We start from the raw sequence: 11491 nt of genomic DNA on the forward strand, positions 1-11491 counted from the left end.
GGTCTGCCGCACACAACTTAGAGGAGGCAGGTCTGCCGCACACAACTTAGAGGAGGCAGGTCTGCCGCACACAACTTAGAGGAAGCAGGTCGGCTGCACACAACTTAGAGGAGGCAGGCCTGCCGCACACAACTTAGAGAAGGCAGGCCTGCCGCACACAACTTAGAGAAGGCAGGTCTGCCGCACACAACTTAGAGGAGGCAGGTCTGCAGCACACAACTTAGAGGATGCAGGTCTGCCGCACACAACTTATAGGAGGTAGGTCTGTCGCACACAACTTAGAGGAGGCAGGTCTGCCGCACACAACTTACAGGAGGCAGGTCTGCCGCACACAACTTAGAGGAAACAGGTCTGCCACACACAATTTAGAGGAAACAGGTCTGCCACACACAATTTAGAGGAAGCAGGTCTGCCACACACAACTTAGAGAAAGAAGATCTGCCGCACACAACTTAGAGAAGGCAGGCCTGCCGCACACAACTTAGAGAAGGCAGGTCTGCCGCACACAACTTAGAGGAGGCAGGTCTGCAGCACACAACTTAGAGGAGGCAGGTCTGCCGCACACAACTTAGAGGAGGTAGGTCTGTCGCACACAACTTAGAGGAGGCAAGTCTGCTGCACTCAATGTAGAGGAGGCAGGTCTGCCGCCCACAAAATAAAGGAGGCAGGTCTGCCGCACATAACTTAGAAGAGGCAGGTCTGCCGCACACAACTTAGAGGAGGCAGGTCTGCCGCACATAACTTAGAGGTGGCAGGTCTGCCGCACACAACTTGGAGGAGGCAGGTCTGCCGCACATAACTTAGAGGAGGCAGGTCTGCCGCACACAACTTAGAGGAGGCAGGTCTGCCGCACACAACTTAGAGGAGGCAGGTCTGCCGCACACAACTTAGAGGAGGCAGGTCTGCCGCACACAACTTAGAGGAGGCAGGTCTGCCCTACACAACTTAGAGGAGGCAGGTCTGCCCTACACAACTTGGACGAGGCAGGTCTGCCGCACACAACTTAGAGGAGGCAGGTCTGCCGCACACAACTTAGAGGAGGCAGGTCTGCCGCACACAACTTAGAGGAGGCAGGTCTGCCGCACACAACTTAGAGGAAGCAGGTCGGCTGCACACAACTTAGAGGAGGCAGGCCTGCCGCACACAACTTAGAGAAGGCAGGCCTGCCGCACACAACTTAGAGAAGGCAGGTCTGCCGCACACAACTTAGAGGAGGCAGGTCTGCAGCACACAACTTAGAGGAGGCAGGTCTGCCGCACACAACTTAGAGGAGGTAGGTCTGTCGCACACAACTTAGAGGAGGCAGGTCTGCCGCACACAACTTACAGGAGGCAGGTCTGCCGCACACAACTTAGAGGAAACAGGTCTGCCACACACAATTTAGAGGAAACAGGTCTGCCACACACAATTTAGAGGAAGCAGGTCTGCCACACACAACTTAGAGAAAGAAGATCTGCTGCACACAACTTGTGTATGGCAGGAAATGGAAAGAAACGTGGTTAGTTACTACGGTTGATCAATGAGATGCAAATAGTTTTTCCTTGCATTCATATTTCATGTAAATGTTTTGCAACTTGAACCAATAGAAATTGACAGACAGTTATTTAGATTGGTCCAGTTTCCTAACAATTTCTCATTGCTTTCAATTTCATGTAAATTATATGCAATCTCATTGATCATCCCTAGTGCTTACAGAAACAAGTGGCCTTTAAATCAATGACGCTATTTAAGGGCAGTACTCAACCAGCAATCAGTCCAGGTATTAAACCATCCTCTACCCCTCTCTCTCTCCAGTAGTTATCTCATGGAGCGTGCAGCTACAATCTCACAGAGACAAGGGAAATGGAGCAGTGTGACACTGACAAGATTGCTGCAGTTAGTGGTGAGGGTTTGGAGAACAGTGCTCTTGAATGTCAGCGTGGATTTTCAAAGCTGCCTGAGTTGCCCATATGGAAAATAAAGAGTCTCCAAATATGTGTGTAATAAATATTTATCAAAAACCATAAATGCATATATGTGGGATATCAACCTATCTATATCCAGTGCTCTGTATCACCTAAACACCTTATGAAATACCAACCATATATCAAAGGGAGCCTGAGCATTCAAAAAAGTATACAAATTTATTATCAAAAATACTTAATCACAATTAGCCATAAACCACATACATCTAAAACCATTTAAAACTCGCTTATTCATAGATTATAACCACAACACGGCAATTGAGCATATATCATAGGTGCACCTATCAAAAAAATCATCCGGATTTTTATCTTCGGGCCCCTTTGCAAAATTGCTGTAGCTCTATGAATGAAACATCACCCTATGGATAGCATTTGTCTTCAGTCCAACCCATGTGCCAAGCTTAGCACGCCTCTGCACAGTCCAATAATGCTTACACCCTCATTACCTGCATGTATGTTTGATGCAAAAACCCCTTTGCCAAGCAGCAACCAAAGCGCATATAACAGGATTGTTTTCCACAGCTCACACAGGAGGTAGCGTTATCTTAATGCATGCATCAACAACCAGCCATTAGATAGTAGCAAGCAAAGCTGAATCCTCCGGGCAAGCCGGTACTCGCTACCAAGATGACAGATGGGGTATCAGGCTCTACACAGCCTCAGTTGCAATTGCACAGATACGATTTCAAACACCGCGCTGCCACATACTTCGGGTGCGAGGCTAACAGGGGAAGAGGGCGGAGGCACGGGAGGACCAGCGTGACCAGCGGGATGATGTCACAGGACACGTGACGCGTTTCACCGTAAAGGCTTCTTCAGACGTCGGTGGAAAACAGTCCTGGTTGGACTGAAGACAAATGCTATCCATAGGGTGATGTTTCATTCATAGAGCTACAGCAATTTTGCAAAGGGGCCCGAAGATAAAAATCCGGATGATTTTTTTGATAGGTGCACCTATGATATATGCCCAATTGCCGTGTTGTGGTTATAATCTATGAATAAGCGAGTTTTAAATGGTTTTAAATGTATGTGGTTTATGGCTAATTGTGATTAAGTATTTTTGATAATAAATTTGTATACCTTTTTGAATGTTCAGGTTCCCTTTGATATATGGTTTGTAATAAATATTTGTTGGTTGCTATGGGCAACAACACTACACCATTGTTCGGCACCATATCACAGAACCTGTGATAACTTGACACTAATCACAGCGGTAGCAATGGAGATCTAACTGATAGATGTCTTTAAACTTTAAGGAGTTTATTTGACAAGATAGATATACAGGTGTGTGCATCAGTTATCTTTGTTACATGTTCATACCTCAGCGAAGCAATCAATCCTTAGTAAGTCATCTTAAGTGTTTCCAGCACTTGAGCCCTTTAGAGTTCCTTTAGCTACTTAATACTTGGGGGCAACTCTAGCTACTTAACGTTGAGGGTATGTCTGGCTACCTAATACTAAGGGGCACCTGTAGCTACCTTTGATGGGCAAGGGAAGTAAAAGAAAAGTGATAGCTGGGACAGCCGGCACACTTGTGGTGCGGTTCATTGGGGGTTTGAAGATTCCTAGAGGGTAAAGTCTAAGGTGCCAGGACATCTGTGCCTATAGGCTCCTCTGAGGTAAATCCGGGCCTGACCCTGTGGTCCACCACTAATGGGTGGAGTCCGCTGTCGATCACGTACTCGGCCTGTGATAGGCTAGCAGGATGCGTGATGGAATGACCAGCACAATCTTTACTGCGCATGCACTTTTTTAGTGACATGTTCCCCAATTCTTAGGAAAGCATTGTTTTCTGTTCTCTGGCCATTGTTTACCTTTATGAAATATGAAAACACTTTACCCCGCTGCCGCCTGGATGCCGGGACATCTTGAGCTGATACCGCGCTCTGGCAATGTGGAAGACACACAAAATGTTCTACTGAACATTGTGCTTTTTGCGATCTCTCTATTTCTCTCTAAGATAAATTCTCCTTAAAGAGAAACTCTCCATAGAAAGTCTTCTTACTAAAACAGTGGAACTTTAATGTATCAGGGTTCTATGCTCGACCCCAGAGATTCTTACAATGTGCCAGAGTTTTCATACAGATTTCCAGGATAGGTTTTTAAATTGCCAGTGAAGAATGTGCTGGGAAATCCTCCTACTCATCTCGCAGCCGTGTGGCAGTATTTAGTGTCATATCAGTTAGATGCTGAGGCAAGAATTACACAGCAGGAATCTCAGGTGAGCTTTACAGGGCGCAAAACTGTTCATCTAATTGCCATATGGTGTCCTCTCCAGAGCAATGCTTCCCTGGTACTGATAGCTCAACATCCTGGTCTGTAAATCATCCTGCGGGTCGGTCCAGCTGCAGTCATCCTATCTGAATGTAACTGATGCTGAACTAGACACGGCTGCAGTGCTGATGGCCAGGGAAAGGATTAGGATGGATTAACTCCTGATAGTCTCATCACCCAGTGCTTATCGCATTTACTATTTACTCCCCATGGCAAAATTAAAAATGTATTCTGCAGAACTTTGCAGAGAACTAAGCACTGATCTTGATCTCAGAAACACCGTAGGTACCCATGGTTTCGTGAGTTTTCAAGTTTTGTGGATTTTCCATGGGATGCCTAAATCACATTGCAGAGTTAGTGGTGATGACTTTCTGCATCTGTAAGCTTATCCATATAATGCAAAATGGGGGGACATAAAGGATATCTAAGCTGCAAAAGAAAAGCTAAGCTTTACTTACCTGGGACTTCTTCCAGCCTCTACAAGTCTATCTACTCCAGCGATGCAGTTCTGCTGTCCTCCAGGGTGCTGCTGTCTCCTTCATAAGATTGGTGAGCCCAGCTTCGGCGAAGAGGGGGGGGGGGGGGGGGGGGGTTGGGGGAATACCACGTGCCTTTCCCGATCATCCTTCTTTGGTGGGAGCTTTCTGCGCACAGTTCAAGTCTTTGCAAACGGCGCAAGTGTAGAGTGCTCCCAACCAGGGAAACATGATCGCTAGAGGCGTGCAGCACAATCGCACATGCACAAACTCAGCTGGGGTTGGTGATCTTATTGAGGGGACAGTGGCACCCTGCAGGGCAGTGGAACTGCAGCGCTGGGGCAGATCGACTTCTAGGGGCTTTAAGAAGCACAAAGAAAGTGAAGTATAACTTTTTTTTTTTTTACAGTTTGGATATCCTGTAAAGGAAACCTGAAGTAAGTAAAGAAAAGTTATTTATTTACCTCAGTAGTGGGAAGCCTCTGAATGGTCCAGAGGCTTCCTGGATCCTTGTCAAGACCACCATTCCAGCACAGTGTTGCTCTTCATCTTCTGGCCGTGCTCCCGATTGTGGAGTAGCACATTCATGTTTTGCATGAGTGAGCTCCACACATGTCCAGTAGCCTTGGCCACGCAAAGTTTGCCTAGCTCTGGCATAGAGGGACCTAACGTGGGTGCGGTGGGCTGTAGGAGGATCCAGAAAGCCTCTGAACCATCCAGGGCCTTTGCACTACTGAGGAAAGCATGTAACTTTTTTCCGCTCACCTCAGGTGTACTTTCAGGGCCCTTTTACACTGTGGCGGTGCGTCGCGGCAAATTGTCACACTGCTACTAGGGGTGCTCGGATACCCCTAGTTAAAATCCGAATTGATCCGGATACCCAGATATCCGGATCAGATATCCAAATCCGAACGTTCAGATATCTGCGTTCATGCGGATATCCGAACGCATTATCCGGGCGGATTCGGGTATCCGGATAGAAAAAAATGGAAGTGCCCTTTAAATTGCTTTAAAACGTTTTTTAGGGTAAATGAGGCATTAAAATCCCCCCCCCAAAAGAAAAAAAAATGGCTGTCACTTAACATTAGGCCTAGGTTCCAGACAGCGGTCGTTCAGTCCACATTGTGTCCAAAGTCCAACTGCGCACCTGGGACATGACAGTTTTCAGCCAAGACATCTCCAAAAAATTACAAAGCAATTGTGTTTTGGGTTAAATATAGGTGGTTTCAGTGGCCTGTGGCACCCTGGCCTGGCGGTGGGAGCTGCACAGACAGCAGGAGCAGGGCAATGCAGCAGCAGGTGTAACGTGTGCCAGGAGCATGCCGGACGTGGCAATTGGCACTTAGCACGTGTCACTTGGCACGTGTCACTTGCCACAAGTCACGTGGCACTTGCCAAGTGTCAAGTGGCACGTGGCAAGTGCCAAGTGACACGTGGCAAGTGCCACGAGCCAAGTGCCGAGTGACAGTCAGACAGCAGAGGAGAAGACACTAGTGCACACTAACTGTCACACTGGCACTGCTCACAGCACAGCAGTTCTGTAGAAAGCTAACACAGTAGTACTACTACTCTAACAACTACTAGCACACTGACTGCAGTACTACAGTACTAACTACACAATAACCAGTGGCGGCTCCAGGAAATTTTTTTAGGGGGTGCTATGCAGGTGCTGGACCAATTTCCGGGGGAGCTGACGACCTGCGGCGCGCGAAGCGCGCCGCGCCAAAAATGGGTGTGGCCACAACCTGCGGCGCGCGAAGCGTGCCGCGGCGAAAAAATGGGCGTGGTCATGACCGGATGAGGGCGGGGCTAACTGTAATTTAAAGTGAACCCAGGGTGAGAGTGATATGGTGGCTGCCATATTTATTTCCTTTTAAACAATACTAGTTGCCTGGCAGCCCTGCTGATCTATTTGGCTGTAGTAGTGAACTGAATTACACCAGAAACAAGCCATGCAGCTAATCTTGTCAGTTCTGACAATATTGTCAGAAACCCCTGACCTGCTGCATGCTTGTTCAGGGTCTATGGTTGAAAGAATAAGAGGCAGAGGACCAGCACGGCAGCCAGGCAACTGGTATTGCTTAAAGGGAGATAAATATGGCAGCCTCAATATTATTCTCACCTCGGGTTCCCTTTAAAAGTGCAACGCAAAGACAGAGGGCCCAAGTTTTGGTGACCCTTTTCCCAGAAAATTCACATAATTGTGCAGGTTTTCTCAAGAAAATACACGTAATGTGAGCAGATTTTAACAAAAAACACGTCCAATGACCCCAATATGCACAATCGTTATCAGATATGGCCCCAATATGCACAATCGTTATCAGATATGGCCCCAATATGCACAATCGTTATCAGATATGGCCCCAATATGCACAATCGTTATCAGATATAGCCCCAATATGCACAATCGGTAGCAGATATGACCCCAATATGCACAATCGTTAGCAGATATGACCCCAATATGCACAATCGTTATCAGATATGGCCCCAATATGCACAATCGTTATCAGATATGGCCCCAATATGCACAATCGGTAGCAGATATGGTCCCAATATGCACAATCGGTAGCAGATATGGTCCCAATATGCACAATCGGTAGCAGATATGGTCCCAATATGCACAATCGGTGGCAGATATGGTCCCAATATGCACAATCGGTGGCAGATATGGTCCCAATATGCACAATCGGTGGCAGATATGGTCCCAATATGCACAATCGGTGGCAGATATGGTCCCAATATGCACAATCGGTGGCAGATATGGTCCCAATATGCACAATCGGTGGCAGATATGGTCCCAATATGCACAATCGGTGGCAGATATGGTCCCAATATGCACAATCGGTGGCAGATATGGTCCCAATATGCACAATCGGTGGCAGATATGGTCCCAATATGCACAATCGGTGGCAGATATGGTCCCAATATGCACAATCGGTGGCAGATATGGTCCCAATATGCACAATCGGTAGCAGATATGGCCCCAATATGCACAATCGGTAGCAGATATGACCCCAATATGCACAATCGGTAGCAGATATGACCCCAATATGCACAATCGGTAGCAGATATGACCCCAATATGCACAATCGGTAGCAGATATGACCCCAATATGCACAATCGGTAGCAGATATGACCCCAATATGCACAATCGGTAGCAGATATGACCCCAATATGCACAATCGGTAGCAGATATGACCCCAATATGCACAATCGGTAGCAGATATGACCCCAATATGCACAATCGGTAGCAGAAATGACCCCAATATGCACAATCGGTAGCAGAAATGACCCCAATATGCACAATCGGTAGCAGAAATGACCCCAATATGCACAATCGGTAGCAGAAATGACCCCAACATGCACAATCGGTAGCAGATATCGCCCCAATATGCACAATCCGTAGCAGATATGACCCCAATATGCACAATCCGTAGCAGATATGACCCCAATATGCACAATCCGTGGCAGATATGACCCCAATATGCACAATCCGTGGCAGATATGACCCCAATATGCACAATCCGTGGCAGATATGACCCCAATATGCACAATCCGTGGCAGATATGACCCCAATATGCACAATCCGTAGCAGATATGACCCCAATATGCACAATCCGCATCACCTGAAAAAGAAAAGAAAAACCCATTTACTCACCTACAGCCAGAAGACCTTCTTTCCCGACCTCCCGTCCCGAGTCCCGACCTCATTGTGGCGCGCAGCGCCCGCGCGCCCACGATCCTCTTCCTTCCCGACGTCACGACGAGACTTCCTGCCTGCATGCAGAGAGCAGGGCTACGGGAAAATGGCCGCCCGAAGTCTGCAGAACAGGGCTCCGGGCGGCCATCTTACCGTAGCCCTGCCTGCTGCTCCGTGCTGCCGGTGTGTGAACTGACTTGGCGTCTTTTAGACGCCTGAAGTCAGTTCACTCCAGGGGGTGCTTTGGGGGTGCTTGGACAATTCTAGGGGGTGCTCGAGCACCCCCAAGCACCCCCCTGGCGCCGCCACTGACAATAACACAGTAATCCTATCCCCTAATCCCTAACCTATACCTAAGGCTAATAACTGGCCAGCAGACACATAGCAGCTGCCTGCAGCACACACTCTGACTGTCATACAATGACATCAATCAAGCTAATTAACGATTTAACAATAGTGTAGTGATAGTAGTGAAGGGGTTAATCACTGAACAGCTTATCACTTTGTACAGCCCTTGCTACTAGGCCCAGCAGCACTGGGGCACACACTCTGACTGTCACACTATGACATCAATCAAGCTAATTAACGATTTAACAATAGTGTAGTAATAGTAGTAAAGGGGTTAATCACTGAACAGCTTTAGGTTTATAACTGTGTACAGCCCCCTTGCTAGGCCACCAGCACTGGAGCATGTCTCTCAGTGAGCATTCAGCAAGCTAAGACGATATGTCTCATCATGGCAGCCCTCCTTATTATACAGGGGGGCTGGCCAGTGTTCCTTTCTGTGATTGGGTGCCAGGGTTTAGGCTGGGAGCCCTCTGATTGGCTCAATGAGGTCAGGTGGGGCTGGCCAGGGTTCCCCTCTGTGATTGGTTGCTTCTGCTGGGAGCCCTCTGATTGGCTCCAGGACGTCATCTCCTTAGTTACAGTATTTCGGATCCGGATATCTGCAATATCCGCGGATATCCGGGTTATGCGGCCAAATATCCTCAGATAGCTAAACCTACCAGGATAGCGTAAAAATGGTCGGATATCCGGGTTACTCGGATATTCGGAATCCGGATGAGCACCACTGACTGCTACTACAGCCTAATGAAAGCCTATGAAGTTCATACTTCCCATGTTTTGGTACGCTGTGCCGGAAGTGCCTGATTTAACCCTAGTGTATACCTACATTACCGTGCAGCTCCTGCGGCAATCTGCATGGGCCCAGAAGTCATGTTAGTCTATGGCGACGCAGGGTTCTTTAACCACTTTATGACAACCTGACTTATAAAAACGTCCTGCTAGAGCCTCCTTATGGCTCCAGGACGTTTTTATAAGTCAGACAGTGCTGCTGCCGCTGTGCGCGTGCACGTGAAAATTGTGAAAAAAAAAGTACACCTTTATTTCGGAATGATATATTGTCACCACACTTTGTACTAGGGACATAATTAATATCTTGTGATAACCAGGACAAATGGGCAGATACAATGTGTGAGTTTTATGTACAGTAGCAGTGTTTATATTAAAACCATAGGGGATGAAATTAGAGAAATAGCGTATTTTTTCATTTTTTCCTTGTATTTCCCTTTAAAATGCATAGAAAATAAAGTAATTACTGAAAACACAACGCGGCACACATACACGGAAGCATATTTTTACAATACACTTCAGTGCACTTCCGCATACCCGAAGCAGGAAGTGACCACAAGCGCGCGTCACTTCCTGCTTGACCGAATGCCAGACACGGAATACAGTACACTAACGTGGTATTCCCTGAAGGCCTGTTTTTGGCAATGCAGTGCCGCGAGTGCACCACAACTCCAATGCCAATATGCAGTGTGAAACCAGCCTAAGGCTTGGCAAATCTGTGCTAGAAGCTGTGATAGTAATAATTTCAATGTAGCAAGCGCAGTATTTCATACCTCATATATACTGTAGATGTTAGTCTAGCCCTCTCTTTTAGTTTTCTAACCCCTCTCCCCCCCCCCCCAACCCCCCACCCCCAATAAAAAAAAAGAAATACTTCTTACACACTAGACTATGGGCTTGATTCAATATGATTCAATAAGACAAATAGCATGCCTTATCAGAGTTAATGTGCCTTATCTGAGTTAACACAACTTATCAGAGATAACACGCCTTAGCAGAGTAGCATAGCGAGCGCTACGAACTTATGCCTGCTAATTGGAAATGACGAGAGCTCCACTCATCCTGCCCTGAGCCCCTGCGGGTCCAATCACTTTAAAGGACATTATCCTCGAACTTTGATTGGCCCAATAAGCTGCCTGTCACTTAACAGGAAACTTCACAGGCAGCCTATTGGGCCAATCAAAGTGCCGGGATAATATCCTTTACTCTATGGCGAAGTAGTTTTTTTTTCAAAGCGATGGCATTGCGATGTCAAGGGGCGCATGCGTGGAAGCATAATTTTACAATACGCTTCCGCACACCCGAAGCAGGAATTGACCGCAAGCACTTCCTGTGTGGTTTCACAGGTTAAAGCCTTGTACACACCCTAGACTAAACTTAGCAGAGACTAGCAGTCTTAGCAGTATTTGCTGAGAACCTAGCATGACCACAGCTGCACCTGATGTGTCGCCAAAAGATCTGGAGTGCTGAGTCATCTTGAGTGTGAGCACATTGTTCCCCCTCATACCCCGCCCACTAGAAGCCACTGTGTCATGCACTGTACTGTTGTCCCTCCCCCTTCCCTAGCAACAGAACATGTTGCTCAGCTGTAGCCTAGAAGTGTGCCTGTACCTCGGCCTTGAGCTGTCACCAAAGGGTGACAGTCACTCTTATGCACCTTAACGCTATTTTAAAAAGTACTTTTATCCAGGCTGCCCAAGCTACACATATTGATTTAACGTTTCACAATTAAAAATCTACCTCCCAATGTAATTTTGCACCTCCACCAAACTGAATATTGCACCTCAGGGCACACAATAAAGTTTTAGCATCTATATAAAGATCTGGACAATCTACAGATGTCTGGTTAACCTGGAGTGCACCTTGCTTCTGGCACAGGTGCACAAAGCCAGGCAGGGACCCGAGTATATGAGTACATAGCCTCAGACGTGATCTTCATATAA

The sequence above is a fragment of the Hyperolius riggenbachi genome, chromosome 8 (assembly GCF_040937935.1).
Source record: "Hyperolius riggenbachi isolate aHypRig1 chromosome 8, aHypRig1.pri, whole genome shotgun sequence".
NCBI classification, from domain to species: Eukaryota; Metazoa; Chordata; class Amphibia; order Anura; family Hyperoliidae; genus Hyperolius; species Hyperolius riggenbachi.